This window comes from Sphaerodactylus townsendi, linkage group LG05 (assembly GCF_021028975.2).
Source record: "Sphaerodactylus townsendi isolate TG3544 linkage group LG05, MPM_Stown_v2.3, whole genome shotgun sequence".
Lineage (NCBI taxonomy): Eukaryota > Metazoa > Chordata > Lepidosauria > Squamata > Sphaerodactylidae > Sphaerodactylus > Sphaerodactylus townsendi.
In genome coordinates, this window is record NC_059429.1 from 33,234,558 (window position 1) to 33,250,954 (window position 16,397).

The 16,397-nt window shown below is 41.9% G+C and overlaps 1 long non-coding RNA gene across 1 annotated transcript in view; it reads right to left on the reverse strand.

The window, feature by feature from the left end:
* Nucleotides 1-16,397, reverse strand: part of LOC125432511 — a 120,411-nt gene that overhangs the window by 40,659 nt on the left and 63,355 nt on the right. The window lies entirely within an intron of this gene.

Sequence of the window (16,397 nt, forward strand, 5' to 3'; positions counted from 1 at the left end):
CGGGAAAAAGGAAAACAGGTTCCTGTATAATGAGTGCAGTTTGTTATACATTTGCTGTGCTGAATCAACCTTGCGCCATTCACTGCCTCGTAGTCCAGCCTGTCCCATAGTGTTGCTGTGAGGATAAAATGGAGGAATAGAGAACGATATATACCTCCCTAACCATTCAAAATGAAGGGTGGCATAAAAATGTAATAATAGATAGTCCTCTGGCACAATCATCAAGAAAGATATTCTGAGTTCAGTGGGGCTTGTTGTCAGTGACACATATTTCTCTACATATTATAGGAACCATCATTTTTCTGTTGGATTGTAGGACACCACATGTTTTACTCACTTAAAATTCTACTCCAAGTTGGCCACTATTCTACCACAACAGAAGTTGAAGTCATTGCTATATATGTTGAGAATTAAGTAAATATTGTGGGATCTATGAAGAGCAAATAAAACTTAGCCATCTGTAATTATGGTGATACCCAGCTCTTCTGGATATTATTGCAACTTTTAACATTAAAGGTCTAGAAACTTGCTTTTAAAATATTAAAGATTTTTTGAGGAACCCTGTTTCTACAGTTAGTCCTGCAGAACTGTAATATATTCAGACATGACAGAAACATGTTTATTGCAGTGCCCAGATTCTTTATTGGGGAGGAGGAAGCTTGAGTAGTGTTACATTTGATGTAATCTTTTTTTAATGACTCATTTTAAAACAAATGTCAGGATTTTAGTAAAATATAGGTTGAGCTTTTTCATGGTAGCTAAGGGATACTCAGATTTAATCCCATTAGACCCATTAAAAAACCAAAGGAAAATTCTGGCCTGCATGAGACTCTGAAGATTAGTTTTCAAGTCAGGTCCACACAGAAATGTAAAAATTTAAAAACTGTAAGGGGATTGGGAGTGGGGTGGGGAACAGAACAAAGAAGGCATTTAAAACCATCTTCTGTAGCATCATCATGGTTAGTCATGGAAAAACAGCTGAACCATGCTCAGATTATTTTCATTTGTAAAATGTCTCTTCAAGGGCATATGGAAATAATAGCTGGTTGCTTTAATAGCAAAGCAGTGTATATAAATAAAAGAGGTTACACATACAGTTTGTGGGGTTGAAATTGTATATAAATCAAATGCTTGCCATCACTCATGCTTTTGACATGGGTCTCCATGAACATTCTGCTCTTGATTTTCAATAATGGGATCAAGCAATCTCCCACAAAAGCCATGGTTCTGAAAGCATGCACCGATAGCCTTTTTTTTTTACTTTGATGGGACTCTCCACATGTTCTAAATGAGTGGAGGATGAGCACAAAGGACCTCTAATTACCCATTCAAATAAAAAAGAAAGGGCTTTGAGGAAAATGCTCATCAAGAAGATGAGGTGGAATGGATTTGTTTAAGGAGAAATTAAGTTTACTTCTCAGTTATTGATGCAGCCCATGGTGGTGGCTCTGTTGCCAGACATGTATTAGGAAAGCCCAAAGGCAACTGTAATCTGACCCACATATCTGTGGCATCTCGAACTTGTTATGCAGATGTGAAATGAGTTGTGGGAATTCACTTTGGTCATGGGCAATATGTTCCTCAAGAGCTGCTGCTGAAGTCTTTGTCCCTTGAGGAATCCTCATAAATATGTAAAAAAAAAGAAGCCTGCTTGGACCAAATCAAAGATCCATCCTATTTCCAGAAATCTGATTCTAACAGCAGCTGGAAAGAAGTCTCTGGATACTCTTTAGCATCTGGTCCACAGAACTGTACTGTCTCATTACACTGTAATTTCTTTTGTCTAAAACTGCTAATGACTCTTGAACATGGTAGACTTACCTTCCATTAATTTGTCTAATAGATTTTTAATTAAAAAATAAAATAGTTGCCCTCCATCATCACGTTCAGTAGTGAATTTTTGTAAATTAAGTAGGCATTGTGCAAAGAAATAATGTCTTTTTTTAGCCGCTGCTGGTGCCTCCATTGGGTGACTCCATGGCTCTTTCCGCACGGGCCAAATACAGCGCCCTGGGGATGGCAAAAACGCCGTCCCCAGGGAGCTGTTCGCATGGGGGGCGCAGCTGCTTCGCAGCCGCACCGCCCTCACTCCTCCCCAGCGGCGCGAAGACACCATTTTCCCACCTTGCTCCCCGAGCGAGGTTTTAGGAAAATGGCGGCTTCCAGCCGTTCGCACGGCAGCGGCTGGAAGGCGCCATCCCTCCCCCCCTTTGCATAATTACATAAAATGAAAAGCATGAATAATGATAAATGTTGGAGATGTAAAAAGAAAACGGGAACGTTTTTACATATGTGGTGGGAATGCGAAATAATAAAGAAATATTGGGAAGAGATAATCACATTGAAGAAATTTTGAAAACTAAATTACAAAAAAAAGCAGAAATTTTTCTCCTGGGTCTATTCAATAACAATAAAATAATAGAGCGAAATAACAACCTGTTTATGTACCTAACCACCACGGCAAGAATGGAAATTGCAAAGTACTGGAAAGAACCACGGCCCCCCAATGTGGAAGACTGGAGCAGAAGACTTTATCAAGTAATGGAGGCTGATAAATTAACTTGTATGTTAAAAGACAATTTAGAAAAATTTAAGAAAACATGGAAATTATATGTTGATTATTTAGAGAAGAAGTTAAAATGAAAGTGGAAAAACAACTTAGAGACTTATTCATAGAGACCTGAATGATCTCATCTGATAAATTTGACTCTTTTATGTTTAAAGGAAAACAAAGAAAACGACGAAGACAGACAACAACAAACAAACAGAATAAATAAGAGAAGACTGCGTTATATATATATTGTTTATAGAGTTCAAGGTCAAGAACAACGCGAATAAGAGTAAAACCAAGAATTATGAAAGGAGATAAAGCATAACAAGAGATAAGAAGTAAACTGAGATTAGTGCTAAAGATGTAGATGATGTTTAGTGATAAGATGTTATTATGTATATAGTTAAAGATATATTAGATTTAAGATATAGAATTGAGAATAGGAAAAGCAGGAGAAATTAATAATGAGAGAGAGAGAGGAGCCTGCACAATTCTCCCAAGAGAAAGCTATGCGAAAGAGATCCAGGAGCAAGGGAGTATACAGGAGAGAAAGATGGGAAAAAAATAAAACAAATAATAGGAAAGAAAAAAGAGTATTAATGCAGCTGAGGATAATCTCCCACTAAACTTGACCTGGAACGTTAATGATTCCAGACGGAGTCAATTCAGGGGGAGGAAGGGTATAGCTTTGAATTGATAAAAGAAACGTCAATGATGGTATAAACGAACCCTGAAGAAGGGGAAATATTTCGGTTAATTGTTTATTGGTTATAATGTTTGATAAATATATTGGTCAAGATAAGACCAATAGAGAAGGTTAAAAGTGAGATATTATAGATAAAAATGGACAATGTCGGATACTCATGTATTGAAGTGACTGAATCCACAATGTAAACTGTTTTAAAACTCAATAAAAACTATTTAAAAAAAAAAAGTAGTGAATTTTTGTAAATTAAGTAGGCATTGTGCAAAGAAATAATGTCTTTTTTTAGCCGCTGCTGGTGCCTCCATTGGGTGACTCCATGGCTCTTTCCGCACGGGCCAAATACAGCGCCCTGGGGATGGCAAAAACGCCGTCCCCAGGAGCTGTTCGCATGGGGCATGAAGCAGCTGCTTGTAGCCGAACCTTTAGCCCTCACTCCTCCCCAGTGCCGCAAGGTGAAGCACACCATTTTCCTACACCCTTAGCTCCCTCGAAGGGCGAGGTTTTTAAGGAAAAGATGGCGACTTCCAGGCCGTTCGCCACGACTTAGCGGCTGGAAGGCGCCATCCCTCCCCCCCTTTGCCCGATCGACCTACCTTCTCTGTGACTGTCCGGCGTGTCGCCGAGGCCTGGGAACACGCCCCCCTGCCCTCGCGACTCCGGAGCGGTATGCGCTGGGGCAGGGGGGCGAAATGGTCCCCTGGCAACTCGGCTTAATGTCGCCTTGGTTTCAGTCGCAAAAAAGGTAATGAGTCATCGAACGACAGTGCTCTGCGGCGCTGTCTTCCCTTTTGTTACTGGGACCATTCGTGCGAGCGGTTCCGGGGGGGGGGTGTTGGCGTCATGTACGCAGACCCAACCCCCACTGTGGCTGTGTGGAAACGGCCCAAGATCTGTAGTTATTATGACAGAGGGTGAAGGTTTTCTCCCAATCACACTGTTCCTACTTTTAAATGCAGTCCTGAATACTGTGAAACTTACTGCTAAACAAACTTGCATACGATTGCAGTGTCAGTCATCTTTTTTCCTAACTAAAAATATACAAATTCATCAGCTTTTCTTATGGAAAAACCCTCCACTCTCTTTTGATTATTTTGTTTATTACCACATCTCACTCAACTACATTCTTTTTGTGATGGGACAATCTGCCTTATACAGAGTACTGCATCATGGATTTGCAAAACACTTTTGTGTTATTTGCCTTGACCTGGATGGTCCACGCAAACCCAATTCTGCAAATCCTGGAAGCTAAGCAGAATCAGCTCTTGTTAATTTTTGGATGAGAAACCATCAAGGAAGTCCAGGGTCACTTCACAGAGGCAGGCAATGGCAAACCACCCTGTTCATCTCTTTCCTTGGCCATGACTTGATCGCTTTTTCCATCACCAAGGATCTGAGGCTCATTCCGCACATGCAGAATAATGCACTTTTGCCTTGAATGGAAGAACCTCATGCCAGCTCCTTTCAAAAATTAGCAAAGTAGCAAAAGAGACTGCTTATGAGATGCAAGCCCATAACCTCTCTTCTTGCAGTTGTGTGCCCAATTGTGTGAGTTTTGTGTTTGGGTGTGTGTGAGTGTGTGTGTGTGTGGGGGGGGTATTATTAATCTTGGCACAGATACATACATTTTTCAAATCGATTATGGTGATGCTTTAAAGCACATAATTCCAATGAACAAGTGCTGCTAACTTATTTGAATCAAATCTGACACAATCAAATCTTCTATTAAGCCTCTAGTCCAGCTTGTAGTTCCCTGCTTGGATTGGCATTATTCCTTGAAGGGGTAACAACGTTAACCTTCTTGTCAGGCAAAGGGGGAAGACAAAATGTAGTTGAGTGGCCTCCAGTGACAAGACATTGTGCCTTCTTTTCAATTATTCAGCTGAGAAGAATCTTAGCGGATGTTGCTCAACTACCCGCATTTGTTATGGCTTATTGGAGCATAGTATAAAGATAATCAAGGGTTTTCTGGCATTTGAAAGACAACTCAATGCACAAAGTGGACAGTGAAGTTACGGATGAGTCATGGAGACACAAATTAAGATTAAAAGTGAATGGGAGAAATACTGAAGGCTGGGGTAGATATACTGAACAAGTGGGACCTACTTACATAAACAATTATAGAATGGTTGTCTGGGGATGGGCCCATCCATAGACGCACTTCTGGCTCTCCTGTAGCCTCAGGAGCCACATCCAAAGGGAAAGAGACTAACCAAAAGAAAAAGCTGGCCAGTGGAGAGCATGGAGAACAAGCAGTGTCTTGGGCAGGCTCGCAAGAAGCCAGCCAGTCAAATGGCAGGAATTTTCTCTCTGGCAGACCTCCTGGTTCAGGCAATCAGGGGCTGACAGATAGTCCAAGAGGGACCTATCAGGGAGAGAACGGGGGGGGGGGATGGATCCTGCTCCAGGCTTGTAAAGAGAGAGAGGGAGGAACCAGGCATTGGAACCCCATCCGCTCCCCATTTTGAGGCAAACTTGGGAACCGGTGCTCACATGATGGCTGAAGGACAGGCTTCAGGGCTGGCCAGGGAAAGCATCATAATGCTATCAGATCCTCTGAAGATGCCAGCCACAGATGCAGGCGAAACGTCAGGAGAGAATGCTGCTAGAACATGGCCATACAGCCCGGAAACCACACAGCACCCCATCATAATGCTGTTGGACAGAAAACCCCTGACATGCTTACTTGTTATCCTTTTTTACAATGGTCTTAGGTTTCTGTGCTGTTAAACTTTGCTTTAGATCAGACTTTTCCAACTGAATGCAAAACAAAAATTCATGCTTGCAGATGTCTGAGCATTTAGATCTACCTCCTCCAAAAGCAACCTTGTCTACCGAAAGACCACTCAGCTGTCATATCGTATAGTTCAATGTGCATTTTGAAAAAAAAAAGTGTATATTTTTTTTCTATCCAGGAAAAAGAAATATCGTGCTTGTTAAGTGCACTAATGAGTTCCAACATGTCTGGGAGATTATTATAATGGAGACATTATTTCTTTGTACTCTGTATATCCAAACAAAAAATGAGGCCATTGTGAAAGGGTTATTTCTCATGCATTGTACACAAGCTCATTGTACAGAACAAGTCACTGCCATGCCAGATAATTTCTTGCTGCTGCTACTACTTCCCCCTTACCCTTGGCTGCGTGTGCATATTTTTTATAGTTTACGTTGCTTTTTATTTAAATCTTCCTGTACTAAGTGCCTCCTCCCTCAAAAGAAAGGATGCCTATAAAAGAAAAAGCAAATATGGTGACTTTAGATCATGAATAACTTTTCTGATCCTGTCCCACTGAAACAATGGAAAAAGTAGGCCTGATGACTAAAATATGACCCCACGATGTCAATGATATATAGTCACAGTTAATTTGACTTGTTTGGGTCTCACATATTAGGCTGCAACCTTTAATCAGATGAATAATCAAATAAAGCTGTGTATTAATCCATGTGGGTCAGTTTTAGCTAGTGGAAATATTTTTGTGGCACAGTTTTAATTTCTGATGATATTTTCATTCTGGTATGGTGCTGTTATTGGAGATGAAACCATGTTAAACATGACCTTTCCTTTTAATAATGAATGTTGACTTATGTATAGTACATACTAATTACCTCTCACTCATCTCAGTATCTTCCAAAGAAACGAATATTGAGGTTTTGACGGCATGCAGATTTATTCAAATTTAATCTAATAGTTATATGTGGATGATTAAGCAGTTTTAATTGGTTGACAACTAATAATACATCATCTGTGCTGTTATGTAACCACATCTAACAGAAGATAATTGAATCTTCTCTTGATATGTAAAGTACTAGTCATTCTAAGCCACTTCTATATTGTATGAAATACTTCCTGCATCCTGCTTTTGGTTGCAATTTTTCTTTAGAAGTTGCAGTGTAACGTCAGAGGAGACCTGTAAAACTGCAGTGATTATTTCTGTGAATGTTATGTGTGCTGAATACTCTTTTCTGTGACATTAGCTGTTGAAATCTCTTCTGACATCATACTGCTTATATGATGGACCCACTATCATCCATCAGTATTTGCTCATATGTGCTGCTGTATTGCGTGGAGTTATGCAATAATGATTTATTTTTTCCCTTGCCCTCTATGTGAAGACTTGGGATGCGTACATGCCCTCTCATCACCTCACAACAATCTTGTGACGAGATAGTGACTGGTATGAGGTTACCTAATGAGCTTTATAGCAGTGTGAAGGTGTGGACCCAGGTCTCTCCGGTCCAATCTAACAGTCTAACCAATTGCCAACTGACTGTCAGATCACAGCTATGTGAACTCTGTGTCTGAAACAGCTGAAGGTTGGTGCCTGGAACACTGCCACCGCATAAAAAATGATTTAAATTTCTTTAAGAAGATTTAAATGGCATGGACAGAAATTCTCCTGAATTGGCGCCACAATTAGTTACCAAAAAAAACTGCTACAAGGAGCAGTTAGTAAATCTGAACTATACATAATGCACACAAGCACACATATCTTCATGATATGATAGCACAGGGATCCCCAGGCTTTTTTGAGTTTGCAGATGAATCTGGAATTTGACGCAGAAATGAAATGGATACCACAAAATAGCTGCCACAGGAGGCAGAGCCAGCCACAGAATTATTTCCATAGCTACACTTCAGTAACAAAGTGAAGATTATTGTGCTGCTGCCAAAGGAACATTTTAAAAAATCTGCACAGCCAATCAAAAGTCTTGCCTGACAGAAGCACTACCTGGCCCCTCCTATTTCCTAAAAACACTAGACTTGTTGGTGCCCACATGGGAACCCTTGTGATACCATATCGGATTCCCACACAGTCATTCATCAAGGCATTAGCAGATCTAGACCAGCTGACTATCAGCAAGGGTACTAAATTGTACTTTCAGGCCCCTGGCCCATTGTTTCTTGCAAAATGGAGTGGATTTTCACTCCTGCATATTTAAATACTATGTCTTCAATGATGCAAAAAAGCATGCAACATATGAAAATAATTCCATCATGTCCCCATGCTGTATAGTATTTCAACTGCCTGAACAGAGAATCTCTTAAGAAAAGATTTCTTAGATTTGAATGGCGACACTATGTATACAACTCGGGTAAAAGAATGTTGTGTTTGGGATGCAACATTTTTTTTAAAGGAAGTATCACAAAACCTGCTGAAGTTCAGGGAAACATCAGCTTGTGACTTTCTCTGAATATTTTTTTTCATAGATCGGAATAGCCAGTTCATATGCCTCTAAAGTTACACAACTGTTTTTTAACAAAAACCCAAGGAAAACCCAGTTGACATCCTGATTTAGCACAGGAACCACAGCTGCTACTTACACTGTAGGTTTTCCAGATGTTTGTCTGTTATGTGGAATAGTGGTGTAATTTCAGGAAGGAAGGGATACAATTATGCTATCAGAGGCTGTTGTCAAACACGCAACATTTCACTGTACTGAAGTGGAAGTAGACTATGTCTATGTCCTCACATACTAAGTCAAAGATTGCCTTGATGCACCTTCTCTACTCAGCCCAATGGTGAAAAATAATATAGAAGGAATGACATCATTACGCATTGGAGTCTCACTGTGTGTAAGGGTGAAACTGGCTTTATCACTGAGCTGCTACCAAAAAGACCGCCTGTGTTGAGTTTTTCCACTAATTTTTCGGCAGCTTTACTGATGTTGTCTCTTTGTCCTGACTAGCGGCATCCAGTGGTATGGTGAAGGTGCAGGAAGAAATGCCTGAGGTGATGCTATCGCCATGTGAGTAGGTCAGCATCAAAAATTATGGAGAGAAAAATAGCTTTTATTGTCAGCAGCCTATGCTGTGCATTAAGAATTCAAGACCACAATAGTAGCCATGCTGGATTGGTCCAGTGGTCCATCTACTGCAGGGGTCCTCAATGAGTCAATATCTTTCCGGGTGCCCACCAAGTGATTTTAGAAAGTGGGTGAGGCCAACTGTGGCTGTTGATCAGCAGGGCTTATTATTGGTCATTGGAATCTGATTAAAATAATGTTGCTTTGATGATACTTGCCAACACAGTGCTGGTTTTTCTCTCTCTCGTTCCTTTCTCCCAGGGTATTTTTAAAATTACTTCTCTTTTCTCTGGGATCTGATCTTTCTGTCTCTCTCACTGTTTGTGCTCTTCTTCCTGCAGAAACCTTTTTTTGTAGTTGCTCAAAAAGGTGGGGAACCCTGATTTAGTGTTTTCTGACCATATCACTGACCATAGCATCAAGTGCCACTTCCCAAGTTTTCAGTCCAACCTGATTGCTTCTGTTACATTCTCACGGGATGAACTGAGGGTGTCTCAACTGTCTTAAATGCAAAATAAACAACAACAAAATGCCTTCAATCAGTGAAAATTTCTTCTTGTTTCATGTTTCAGAATCAACTTCCCCCCACTTGTGTTGAGGTGTATGTGTGTGTTTTTAGTCACTGTTGTATATTTTAAAATATGTGCAGTTAATCTGTCACACTGCAGCTGTTTCCATAAGCGGTGGCGTATGGCATGTTGCTCAGATAGATCCTTCCAGCCCCCAACCCCGAGAAAATGCTTTAAGGTCAAACTTTTTAAGTTGATGAAAACCAACAAAATGAGGTCAAAAACTGCCTTTCTGAGCCTTATTTAATTGCTGCAGAGTACTGGAGCATATAGGAAATCTTATGCAACGGGCAGAGATTTCAGCAACGCTGAAACTCAACAGAGTGAATGGAGATTGTAATGGCAGGCCTAGTGCTGGACGTCCTTTCTGTTGTCAGACTTTGTATTATTTTAGTAGAGAAATAGGTCACGGTTGAATGATTTGATTAACTCCTGCTCAAATTCCTCACATACATATCTCCACTATTTAACAAGGATTTCTTCCTAAATGCCTAATGCATCTGAATCCTCCCAGTGATCATGACAGGAAATGCACAGTATATTTTTCAAAAAATTCAATATTTTAAAACAGTAGTGGAAATACTGCTAAAAGTGTTTTTGAGAACCTGACCGGTCTCATCAGTCCATGCTTATGATATTAAACCCTACCATGTAAATGACTGCAATGTTTTAATGCACTTGTATATTCTGTAGAGAATAAAAGAGACAGACATCTTTTAGCTTTGACAATTGGGTCAAATTGATGTATTCGATCTGGAGCAAAGTTGTCTCTTGCAATGTTGTAAAATGGGTAGCTGTATGAAGTGACTCCCTACATGCTTGTGATGCTTTCAGTCATACAAGAAGGGGGAAAAATGATCGGTTTGAAACTGCCATAATCTACATAGAAGGATGACCGTCTAATGTGCTTACCATGTGAGTTTGTTCTTGTTCAGCTGCATTTCAAACAGCAATCATAATGCAGACTGAACATATTAATTCAGCAAAAACTTACCACCTCAGTCAGTATGTTGTCTAAGTATTTCACTTGTGATGATGATTCCATTACTAGGATTTTCAAAAGGGGCTGATGTTGCTTCTTTAATTATTGTGGCAGTAGTTTTTGATAAGTTTTGGTTGTGTATTTTTTTTGACAGATTAATTCATATCTGTGGGTTTCAATTTTGCGGGAACCTTGAATGATTTTGTTCGTTTCAGTATAGATAGAGGTTTTGAAAATATCTGTATGTTCTCGCTATGAGGAGTAGGGCATCTTGAAAACTTGGGTGGTTCCAAATGGCTGTTCCGGGAGGCAGGACTAAACTTGCCACTGCCTGTCATCCAGGCAGGAACCCTAGGATCCATTTTGTTCCTGCCTCGCATAGGGAGATCAGCGTAGATCAGGAGTCTGCAACCCGCAGCTCAGAAACCGCATACGGCTCTTTCAGCCTTATACTGCAGCTCTGCGTGGCCTGGAGGTCGGAGGATAGCGTGGGCGTTTCCCTCCAGCCCTCCAGATCAGCGCTGGAAGGTAAGGTGAAGGGGGGCTGAACCGGAGATGGCTCTCCGGCTCGGTAGAACTTTGGGGCCATGGAGCACAGGTCCAAATGGCTCTTTGGGTGGTAAAGGTTGCTGACCCCTGGCATAGATAGTCCTCTGGAGCAGTTATTTTTTCCCTTTCCTCTCCTTCCATTTTCCCCTGCCCCTTTTTTCCTCTGCTTATTTTGTGCGTCATACAGAGGATTTCATCACTCTTCATCAAGGTATCCCATCCATATCTAGAAGAGTCAGATCATTCACTGGGAAAAAATACCAGACAGTGGCCCACTAAGGTAGCCAGAAAGGTCTCCTGCCCAGCTGCCTACTTCTGCCATTACCCAGGGAATGTGACACCATGGTCCATCCCAAATGGTGAGAAAGAAGGTGAATTCTTCTCTGAGAAGGAGCCAGCTCTAGCAGAACAGCAGCCCAACTGTTTAATGAAGATAATTATCAGTCTTTCTTTGCTAAGATCATCATGGCATTGGACCTCTCTGAGGATCCTGATCTGGGCGATGAATCCAAAGGAGGCAAATCCAGGCTAAAAGGAGCTAAGCATTTTTTTTTGTTACCTGCCTCAGACAAATCTGTTCCATTTCATGAGTATTTTAAAACGCTGGTTAAGATTGAATGGGGACAACCAACAGACAGTTCCATAATGTCACCAAAAAGCTCTATCCCTAGCATCCCTATGGAAATCCTAAAGGTCCTTTTGGTGGATTCCCTTTTGCAGCCTTGCAGTCCACATACCTTCTCTGAGAAGATGGCATGGGATTCATTAAGGATTTGCCAGAGAGAAAAGGGTAACCGTTGCTTCAACAATTTTGCATCCAGGAAAGCTCATGAATCATTGGCCCTAACCATAAGGGCAGCGGCCATGTCAGCTCTCATTTCCAAGGCTTTCATTGTCTGGGCTTGTAAGCTGAGCAAGTTCATTCCCAGTGATAATAAAAGGGCACAGAAGGTGTAAATAGTATCCTCAAATCATTTTTTCCCTCTGGCAGACACATTCCTAGACACCACGACCTTAGCAGCATGATCTATCACTGCAGCTGATACCACAAGGTGCACCCTATGTTTTTGCACATGGCAAGTGGATGTCTGTTCCAAGGCTTTAGTGAAGGCCTGTCCCTTCCAAGCTGGCAGACTGTTTGTGGACATACTTGACTAAATCCTAGTAGAGATAGAAAAACCAAGAAATGCCAAGAAATAAAAAACAGTAGAAGACATTTATACCAAATCTCCTTTCATTCCTACCACACAGAAAGAGTTCTTCTTTGTGAGAGACTATTAGGGGTCTACTCCATATTCTTCATTGTCCCCAAGAAGGGGGACTGGCAAGCCATACTAGATCTAAAATATGACAACAGGTTTGTGACTCAAAAAACTTCTGCATGGAGACCCTGCATTCAGTCACCAAAGCTCTCAATCCAGGATTTATTCATGACTTGCATAGATCTCATGGCTTACTTGCACATCCCTAATTTTACAGGCCATTGCAGGTTTCTCACATTCTTCTATCAAGGCCAACATTTCTAATTCTGGGACCTTCCCTTCAGATTAGTCTCAGCTCCTTGAGTGTTCTCTAAGGCTGTTTCTGCACAGGCCGAAATCACCAATTTTGGCCCAGTAAAACACTGTTTGGGGGGGGGGAGGAGCCTTTGCACAGGCACCGCTGCCAAATCAATGCAGCATCACTCTTCCCTCGCCAAAACGGTGTTTTTAAACCTCTCTCCCCAAGTGAGATTTTTGGAAAATGCCAGCTTCCATCTGGTGCTGAGCGAACAGCACTGTGTGGAAGCCGGCATACCGCCCTCAGACGCCTCCTACCCCCTGCTGCCTTCTGTCACTCTGTGGAGGCCAGGGGACATGCCTCCTGGCCTCCAACCCCAGAGGCATCGCTCTGGCCATGGGGGCATATCCCCTGGCCTCCACAGAGTGACGGAAGGCAGCAGGAGGTAGGAGGCATTCGGGAGCGGCGCAGCCTGTGCGAAGGCTGTGCCGCCAACTGCGGAGCCAGCGGAGCCACTCATGCAAACAGCCCCCGGGGGTGCATTGGCATGAACTATGCCAATGCACTCCTGCTCAGCTGGCCATGCGGAAATGGCCTTTAGTTCTGGTGACACTAGTCACCCTTGCCCGAAGGCAAGGATTCCAGATCTATCCATATCTGGGAGATATCTTGGTCTGTTCTCCAAGAAAGGAGAAACCCTTCAAAGACACAAACTTGGTCAAACAGATTTTGGAGAAACACCGTTAGCTATAGAACAAAGGCAAACATCATCTTATTTCATCACAGAGGCCACAACATCTTGGGGTCAACCTAGACACCAAACGAATACATTATTTCTTGCAGAGGAAAAAGTTATCAAGGAAAAGTTATCAAGGTATCAAGGAAAAGTAATCAAGAGGAAAAGTTCTTAGCTTGGCTAAGAACATCTACTGGGCCATATTGGAAAACCAAATGTCTTTGCTCCAGTTGCAGGGTATTATTTATTTTATTTATTTATTTCTAAGTTCTGTATACCGCCCTACCCCCGAAGGGCTCTGGGCGGTGAACAACATAATGTTACAATAATTAAAAACCATTAAAATAAACACAGTGGTATGATTTCATACCATCAGTTCCATGGGGTCATCTGCATTCCAGACCTCTTCACTGGTCCGTGCAACCACACCAGGCAGCAATCACACAGAAAAGAATCATCCAGTTGACTCTAACAGTTACAGGTTGATTCCCCACTGCAGAGTTGACTAGATTCGACCTGGTTCCCTGAAAAGGAACTGACCTAGGTTGACTCCATTGTTACTCCCCACAGCAGCCGAGTTCATCCCACCAGAGCTGAGCTCAGAGGGCGGGATCACCTCAGCACCTCTGCTGCTCTTTGTTCCCGATTGGCTGTCGTGTTATCATGGGAACGTGAACGTGCATCCGTTTTTTTTACATAACAGCAACATAGCCACAAATCAGTGCTCTATGTAACTAAAAGCAGCGTGTAAACATGTGCTGTTTATATCTATGGCCATCGCTTCATATACAAGAAGGATTTTTTAAAAAAGGGTGCGCTTTTCCCCGCAGCGAGTTTTTCGTTCTGAGCATGCCCAAAACACTGAACTGTGATTGGCTGACCGGAGGGAACAGTTCCTCAATTATTCCTCACTTTACCAGCTTCGACCTGAGTTTGACCTAGGTTTGCTGAAAAAGTTGTACCTCCCTGATGGAGTCAGAATTTGACAGTTTGAGGGGGTGAAGCTGGGATGGAACCGTGTCGAACTCAGCAGCTGTGAGGAATACCTGAGTCAAACCTAGGTTGAACCTAGGTCAAACCTGCCAGTGGGGAATCGACCTCAGACAAAGCATGATCTGGTGTACCAAGCCCAACCCCAGGGACAATCCTTTTTTCAGAAGGATATGATTCAGATCTTCACAGATGCCAATCTGATCAGATGGGGAGCGTCCCTACAGAATCAACCAGCCCAGGGCATCTGGACAAAGGAAGAAAATGTCCTGGGCCATCCTTTCTCAGGTAGAGGGGGCTTCCTTGAGTAAACATATCCTTTCTAAAAGGGATAGCACAAACTATCCCCCCAACTGTCCATCAGTTTCCTACATGGAGGCTACATGTGGTATTATCAGTTATCACTAAGGATCCCTTTGAACCATTGAGAGGTCTTCTTTAAGTGGCTTTGCCTGAAAACTTTGGTGATAACAGTAGTAACTTCAGCCAGTCAGAGTTGGAAGCCCTCTCAGCGACGAAAGGTCTTTGCATCTTCTGGAAAGACAAGGTGGCACTTCGTCCCAATCCTACCTAATCCCAAGGCTAATTCCTTGTTTGATAGATGGCAGGAGATCCACCTACCACCCGTTTGTCCACAACCACAGCATGAAAAAAAAAGCTTGGCATACACTACATTTGAGAAAGGCTCTTAGCATATATTTCCAATATACAGAGTCCATCAGAAAAAATGACTTTCTATTCATTTCCTTGACTGCTACAAGCAAGGGAAAGAGAATGTCTAGATCAGCCATAGGTTTCAACATACGGCAGTAACATTTTTCAGGTATATAAATCCAGCAACATTCCAGTTTCTGCAGCCATCACAACTCACTCAGTAAGACATGGCCCCAATGCCACATTCAGTCATCAGGCCTCAGTCAGAGATCTGCAAAGCAGACATGTGGTTATCCATATCAACCTTTCTCAGATTAATACAAATTAAATTCCTTTTCTTCAGCTAATGCACACTTTGGACACCGAATTCTGCAGCAAGTGGTGAATGACTCATAATTTCCACCCAAAGACAGAGGAACTCTCCTATTGGAAGTCCCAAGTTTTCAAGATGGCCTCCTCCTCAGAGTGAGAATGAAGCCTTGGAAACTTACCATGAGAGTTTCTTTTGCCCTGAGATAAGGAGGGCATCTTTTTCCGCCCAGAAAATGAATAGGAAACTGTGAAAGTAACAAGATTCGACTAGCTTCATAAACAACAATAGTTTCAAAATAGTTAAGGAAAGAGCTTTCTCATCTCCTCCCTCAACACCAGTTCTTATGATTATTGTTTTTTTATGTCTGTTCTATGTTCTTTGTTTTATTCTTCCCATCCTACTGTAAGCTTGGAAAGAATTTGAACTGAGTTCCCACCTTGAAGATATGCAATTGAAAGTTTAGTGCTGCCTCCTTGAGCAGCCAGTGGGAAACACCCAAGTTTTCAGGATGCCTACCTCATCTCAGAACAGAATGTACCCCCACAGTAAATTTACAAGGTTCCGTTTTGTTTTGGTAATTAATTATCTGATATAGGAGGGGCCATGGCCCAGTTTCTGTTTGGCATGCAGAAGGTCCCAGGTTCATTCTCCGGTATCTCCAGTTCAAAGGCTTAGGTAGAGCATGATGTGAAAGACCTCTGCCTGAGGCTCTGGAGAGCTTCTGCCAGTCTGAGAAGACAGAACTGATCTTGGTGTGCTGTTGGTTTGATTCATGTGTTCACATTTGAACTGCTTTTGCTTTATATAAATTCTGGCTATATCCCCAGAGACTTTTGGAATACCCAAGGGCTAAAATCTTTTTTCTTTTAAAAAAATATATCCATTTAATAGAGTTCTATGTTGTTAACAGAAGCTGAGTTAAGCTATGTTTTTCTCACTTTGTTTTGTGAACACCTTTAAATAAACCGTTTTGAAAGCTCCATCTGCCTTTATTTTGCCTCCTCAACCACTAATCCTGTGAGTTTGGTTGTAGAAAAGCTAT